Source organism: Syngnathus floridae, unplaced genomic scaffold, assembly GCF_059516105.1.
Source record: "Syngnathus floridae isolate MCC-2025c unplaced genomic scaffold, RoL_Sflo_1.0 HiC_scaffold_30, whole genome shotgun sequence".
Classification (NCBI taxonomy): Eukaryota; Metazoa; Chordata; class Actinopteri; order Syngnathiformes; family Syngnathidae; genus Syngnathus; species Syngnathus floridae.
In genome coordinates this window covers 252501-259954 of record NW_028284059.1, presented here as the reverse complement: position 1 = coordinate 259954, position 7454 = coordinate 252501, and positions in this window count along the sequence as shown.

Here is a 7454-nt window from a genome sequence, read left to right as displayed (position 1 = left end):
CGGTTCCCTAGTTCGGCCACATAATGTGAAAATTCGGCCTCTTGCTCTGGAAGTCCTGCCAACTTGAGCGAATATTTTCTAAGTGCCATCGGGTCTCTCCCGGAAAAGTGTCCGCCTCGTCCGGTTCCCTAGTTCGGCCACGGAATGTGAAAATTCGGCCTCTCTGAGGTACCAGGGGTACGCATTTAGGTACCAGGGGTAGTCGCTGAGGTACCAGGGGTATGCATTTAGGTACCAGGGGAGACCACTACGGTCTGTTGGTCCCCCTAGTTAGTGTACTCATCGGTTTACTCCCCTTTCGCAAAATATAGTCGGCACGTATGTGCAGGACTGTTTATTTTTATTTTGAAAAATGTTCTAAGTGCCAACGGAAGCTGGCACACGAACTGTCCGAGCCACGATGGTGCCCAGGCCGGACAGCGACGGCGAAAAAGCCGATGTGTGTTTGATGGAAGTTTCGAATATTTTCAAAGTGCCAACGGCACTTGCGGGGTGATGTGTCCGCCTCGTCTGGTTCCCCAGGTCGGCCAGAAAAAGCGAAAATTCGGCCTCTTCTCCTGGAAGTCCGGCCAAGTTTGGCGAATATTTTCAAAGTGCCAACGGCACTTGCGGGGTGATGTGTCCGCCTCGTCTGGTTCCCCAGGTCGGCCAGAAAAAGCGAAAATTCGGCCTCTTCTCCTGGAAGTCCGGCCAAGTTTGGCGAATATTTTCAAAGTGCCAACGGCACTTGCGGGGTGATGTGTCCGCCTCGTCTGGTTCCCCAGGTCGGCCAGAAAAAGCGAAAATTCGGCCTCTTCTCCTGGAAGTCCGGCCAAGTTTGGCGAATATTTTCAAAGTGCCAACGGCACTTGCGGGGTGATGTGTCCGCCTCGGCTGGTTCCCCATAACGGCCAGAACAAGTGAAAATTCGGCCTCTTCTCCTGGAAGTCTGGCCAAGTTTGGCGAATATTTTCTAAGTGCCAACGACTAAACCAGCCTAAAGTGTCCGCCTCGGCTGGTTCCCCATAACGGCCAGAACAAGTGAAAATTCAGCCTCTTCTCCTGGAAGTCTGGCCAAGTTTGGCGAATATTTTCTAAGTGCCAACGACTCAACCAGCCTAAAGTGTCCGCCTCGGCTGGTTCCCCATAACGGCCACCAAAAGTGAAAATTCGGCCTCTTCTCCTGGAAGTCAAGCCAAGTTTGGCAAATATTTTCTAAGTGCCAACGACTCAACCAGCCTAAAGTGTCCGCCTCGGCTGGTTCCCCAGGTCGGGTACCACAAGTGAAAATTCGGCCTCTTCTCCTGGAAGTCTGGCCAAGTTTGGCGAATATTTTCTAAGTGCCAACGACTCAACCAGCCTAAAGTGTCCGCCTCGGCTGGTTCCCCAGGTCGGGTACCACAAGTGAAAATTCGGCCTCTTCTCCTGGAAGTCTGGCCAAGTTTGGCGAATATTTTCTGAGTGCCAACGACTCAACCAGCCTAAAGTGTCCGCCTCGGCTGGTTCCCCATAACGGCCACCAAAAGTGAAAATTCGGCCTCTTCTCCTGGAAGTCAAGCCAAGTTTGGCAAATATTTTCTAAGTGCCAACGACTCAACCAGCGCAAAGTGTCCGCCTCGGCTGGTTCCCCATAACGGCCATGAAAAGTGAAAATTCGGCCTCTTCTCCTGGAAGTCAAGCCAAGTTTGGCAAATATTTTCTAAGTGCCAACGACTCAACCAGCGTAAAGTGTCCGCCTCGGCTGGTTCCCCAGGTCGGCCACCAAAAGTGAAAATTCGGCCTCTTCTCCTGGAAGTCTTGCCAAGTTTGGCGAATATTTTCTAAGTGCCAACGACTCAACCAGCGTAAAGTGTCCGCCTCGGCTGGTTCCCCAGGTCGGCCACCAAAAGTGAAAATTCGGCCTCTTCTCCTGGAAGTCAAGCCAAGTTTGGCAAATATTTTCTAAGTGCCAACGGCTCTTGAGCCGAAAAGTGTCCGCCTCGGCTGGTTCCCCATAACGGCCACCAAAAGTGAAAATTCGGCCTCTTCTCCTGGAAGTCAAGCCAAGTTTGGCAAATATTTTCTAAGTGCCAACGACTCAACCAGCGTAAAGTGTCCGCCTCGGCTGGTTCCCCAGGTCGGCCACCAAAAGTGAAAATTCGGCCTCTTCTCCTGGAAGTCAAGCCAAGTTTGGCAAATATTTTCTAAGTGCCAACGACTCAACCAGCGTAAAGTGTCCGCCTCGGCTGGTTCCCCATAACGGCCACCAAAAGTGAAAATTCGGCCTCTTCTCCTGGAAGTCAAGCCATGTTTGGCAAATATTTTCTAAGTGCCAACGGCTCTTGAGCCGAAAAGTGTCCGCCTCGGCTGGTTCCCCATAACGGCCACCAAAAGTGAAAATTCGGCCTCTTCTCCTGGAAGTCAAGCCAAGTTTGGCAAATATTTTCTAAGTGCCAACGACTCAACCAGCGTAAAGTGTCCGCCTCGGCTGGTTCCCCAGGTCGGCCACCAAAAGTGAAAATTCGGCCTCTTCTCCTGGAAGTCAAGCCAAGTTTGGCAAATATTTTCTAAGTGCATACGACTCAACAGCCGTAAAGTGTCCGCCTCGGCTGGTTCCCCAGGTCGGGTACCACAAGTGAAAATTCGGCCTCTTCTCCTGGAAGTCAAGCCAAGTTTGGCAAATATTTTCTAAGTGCCAACGACTCAACCAGCCTAAAGTGTCCGCCTCGGCTGCTTCCCCAGGTCGGCCACCAAAAGTGAAAATTCGGCCTCTTCTCCTGGAAGTCAAGCCACGTTTGGCAAATATTTTCTAAGTGCCAACGACTCAACCAGCGTAAAGTGTCCGCCTCGGCTGGTTCCCCATAACGGCCATGAAAAGTGAAAATTCGGCCTCTTCTCCTGGAAGTCAAGCCAAGTTTGGCAAATATTTTCTAAGTGCCAACGACTCAACCAGCGTAAAGTGTCCGCCTCGGCTGGTTCCCCAGGTCGGCCACCAAAAGTGAAAATTCGGCCTCTTCTCCTGGAAGTCAAGCCAAGTTTGGCAAATATTTTCTAAGTGCCAACGACTCAACCAGCGTAAAGTGTCCGCCTCGGCTGGTTCCCCAGGTCGGCCACCAAAAGTGAAAATTCGGCCTCTTCTCCTGGAAGTCAAGCCAAGTTTGGCAAATATTTTCTAAGTGCCAACGACTCAACCAGCCTAAAGTGTCCGCCTCGGCTGGTTCCCCATAACGGCCATGACAAGTGAAAATTCGGCCTCTTCTCCTGGAAGTCAAGCCAAGTTTGGCAAATATTTTCTAAGTGCCAACGGCTCTTGAGCCGAAAAGTGTCCGCCTCGGCTGGTTCCCCAGGTCGGCCACCAAAAGTGAAAATTCGGCCTCTTCTCCTGGAAGTCAAGCCAAGTTAGGCAAATATTTTCTAAGTGCCAACGACTCAACAGCCGTAAAGCGTCCGCCTCGGCTGGTTCCCCATAACGGCCACCAAAAGTGAAAATTCGGCCTCTTCTCCTGGAAGTCAAGCCAAGTTTGGCAAATATTTTCTAAGTGCCAACGACTCAACCAGCGTAAAGTGTCCGCCTCGGCTGGTTCCCCAGGTCGGCCACCAAAAGTGAAAATTCGGCCTCTTCTCCTGGAAGTCTTGCCAAGTTTGGCGAATATTTTCTAAGTGCCAACGACTCAACCAGCGTAAAGTGTCCGCCTCGGCTGGTTCCCCAGGTCGGCCACCAAAAGTGAAAATTCGGCCTCTTCTCCTGGAAGTCAAGCCAAGTTTGGCAAATATTTTCTAAGTGCCAACGACTCAACCAGCGTAAAGTGTCCGCCTCGGCTGGTTCCCCAGGTCGGTCACCAAAAGTGAAAATTCGGCCTCTTCTCCTGGAAGTCAAGCCAAGTTTGGCAGATATTTTCTAAGTGCCAACGACTCAACCAGCGTAAAGTGTCCGCCTCGGCTGGTTCCCCAGGTCGGCCACCAAAAGTGAAAATTCGGCCTCTTCTCCTGGAAGTCAAGCCAAGTTTGGCAAATATTTTCTAAGTGCCAACGACTCAACCAGCGTAAAGTGTCCGCCTCGGCTGGTTCCCCATAACGGCCACCAAAAGTGAAAATTCGGCCTCTTCTCCTGGAAGTCAAGCCATGTTTGGCAAATATTTTCTAAGTGCCAACGGCTCTTGAGCCGAAAAGTGTCCGCCTCGGCTGGTTCCCCATAACGGCCACCAAAAGTGAAAATTCGGCCTCTTCTCCTGGAAGTCAAGCCAAGTTTGGCAAATATTTTCTAAGTGCCAACGGCTCTTGAGCCGAAAAGTGTCCGCCTCGGCTGGTTCCCCAGGTCGGCCACCAAAAGTGAAAATTCGGCCTCTTCTCCTGGAAGTCAAGCCAAGTTTGGCAAATATTTTCTAAGTGCCAACGGCTCTTGAGCCGAAAAGTGTCCGCCTCGGCTGGTTCCCGCGGTCGGCCTTCAAAAGCGAAAATTCGGCCTCTTCCCCTGGTAGCCCTGCCAACTTGTGCGAATTTTTTCTAAGTGCCAACGGCTCTTGAGCCGAAAAGTGTCCGCCTCGGCTGGTTCCCTCGGTCGGCCCCAAAAAGCGAAAATTCGGCCTCTCCCTCTTTAGGTACCAGGGGCTGGGGTACCAGGGGGAGGGTGCAGTACCAACTTTGGTCTTCAGGTGCGCCAGAGTACGCTAAATGGTCCCCCTAGTCAGCGTACTCATCAACGATTTACCCCCCTTTCGCAAAATATAGTCAGAACGAGCATGGGGGGCGCATAATTTACCCCACAAAATGAAAGGGCCCGGTGCCGAGCGCTTGGTCATGGCCGCCAGCAGCGCCCCTTGCTCGGTGGGAACACAACACGCAGGGTTGCACAGCACCCTGGAAGGCACAAAGAGAGTGAAAAATTTTCTAAGTGTCACTCTTGACGAAAAATGTCTAAGTGCCTCTCTTGACGAAAAATTTCTAAGTGCCACGCTTGACGAAAAATGTCTAAGTGCCACAGCGCTCGAAAATTTCCTAAGTGCGAGCACGGCTGTGAAATATTCAAAGTACAAGGAACGCTGGCAGAATCTCTCGACGGCCGTCTGCTCCCGGCGGCCGCCGTGAAGTCTCCCCTCCCGGGGACGGCTGTCTGCTCCCGGCAGCCGTCCTTAACCCCCTCCCCACACGTTGGACGAACACCAGCCGAGGGCGAAAGGCTCGCGGTGTGGAAGGATCGTGGCCACGGCTAATCTAGCGATGCCCGCGTTGGACGGTCACACCGCACGACAGAGCGGGGCCTGCATCCGGCGCGAGGCGGCCTTCAGGCACGTGGCTCGAGACGACCTCACCCGCCCTAGCCCGGAGCGGAAAGACTTTGAAATTTTCAAAGTCCAAGGAACACTGGCAGAATGGGAGGACCGGCCGCCTCCTTAAACACAGGCCGGAGAGATGGAGCGGGATCAGCGGCCCGCGCGTTGAGCGAACACCGGCCGAGGGCGAAAGGCTCGCGGTGTGGAAGGATCGTGGCCACGGCTAATCTAGCGATGCCCGCGTTGGACGGTCACACCGCACGACAGAGCGGGGCCTGCATCCGGCGCGAGGCGGCCTTCAGGCACGTGGTTCGAGACGACCTCACCCGCCCTAGCCCGGAGCGGAAAGACTTTGAAATAGTCAAAGTCCAAGGAACACTGGCAGAATCTCTCGACGGCCGTCTGCTCCCGGCGGCCGCCGTGAAGTCTCCCCTCCCGGGGACGGCTGTCTGCTCCCGGCAGCCGTCCATAACCCCCTCCCCACACGTTGGTTGAACATCAGCCGAGGGCGAAAGGCTCGCGGTGTGGAAGGATCGTGGCCACGGCTAATCTAGCGATGCCCGCGTTGGACGGTCACACCGCACGACAGAGCGGGGCCTGCATCCGGCGCGAGGCGGCCTTCAGGCACGTGGTTCGAGACGACCTCACCCGCCCTAGCCCGGAGCGGAAAGACTTTTCAAAGTCCAAGGAACACTGGCAGAATGGGAGGACCGGCCGCCTCCTTAAACACAGGCCGGAGCGACCGAGCGGGATCAGCGGCCCGCGCGGAGGGTCTTTAAAATGTACAAAGTCCTAGGAACAATGGCAGAATCGCTCGACGGCCGTCTGCTCCCGGCGGCCGCAGTGGAAGGACTGTACACCCCACCCGGGGACGGCTGTCTGCTCCCGGCAGCCGTCCTTCCCCCCCTCCCCACACGTTGGCCGAACATCAGCCGAGGGCGAAAGGCTCGCGGTGTGGAAGGATCGTGGCCACGGCTAATCTAGCGATGCCCGCGTTGGACGGTCACACCGCACGACAGAGCGGGGCCTGCATCCGGCGCGAGGCGGCCTTCAGGCACGTGGTTCGAGACGACCTCACCCGCCCTAGCCCGGAGCGGAAAGACTTTGAAATATTCAAAGTCCAAGGAACACTGGCAGAATGGGAGGACCGGCCGCCTCCTTAAACACAGGCCGGAGCGACCGAGCGGGATCAGCGGCCCGCGCGGAGGGTCTTTAAAATGTACAAAGTCCTAGGAACAATGGCAGAATCGCTCGACGGCCGTCTGCTCCCGGCGGCCGCGGTGAAGGGACTGTACACCCCACCCGGGGACGGCTGTCTGCTCCCGGCAGCCGTCCATAACCCCCTCCCCACACGTTGGCCGAACATCAGCCGAGGGCGAAAGGCTCGCGGTGTGGAAGGATCGTGGCCACGGCTAATCTAGCGATGCCCGCGTTGGACGGTCACACCGCACGACAGAGCGGGGCCTGCATCCGGCGCGAGGCGGCCTTCAGGCACGTGGTTCGAGACGACCTCACCCGCCCTAGCCCGGAGCGGAAAGACTTTGAAATTTTCAAAGTCCAAGGAACACTGGCAGAATGGGAGGACCGGCCGCCTCCTTAAACACAGGCCGGGCGAAAAATATGCGAATGTTGGGTCTCATCCAAGAAAGGGAGTTACCGGCCGCCTCCTTAAACACAGGCCGGGCGAAAAATATGCGAATGGTCCATCCAAGGAAGGAGGAGCGGCCGCCTCCTTAAACACAGGCCGGAGAGATGGAGCGGGATCAGCGGCCCGCGAACTGAGCGACCACCGGCCGAGGGCGAAAGGCTCGCGGTGTGGAAGGATCGTGGCCACGGCTAATCTAGCGATGCCCGCGTTGGACGGTCACACCGCACGACAGAGCGGGGCCTGCATCCGGCGCGAGGCGGCCTTCAGGCACGTGGTTCGAGACGACTTCACCCGCCCTAGCCCGGAGCTGAAACGCTGCGAATGTTAACATCCAAGGATGGAGGCAACGGCCGTCTCCTTAAGCTGAGGCCGGAGGAAAGTCTGCGGATTCGGGGCATCCAAGGCAGATGGAGGTGCCGGCCGCCTCGGTAAACAGAGGCCGGACCGACCGACATGCGACCATGACCCGCCTTGGTAGGGCCCCCACCGGCCCCGGCTAGCGCCGGCGTTGGGTGGACGGTTCCTCCCCACTTGCGGGTCGCCCTCTAGCGCTACGGCCGCCGCGCGAGCGCGCGCTC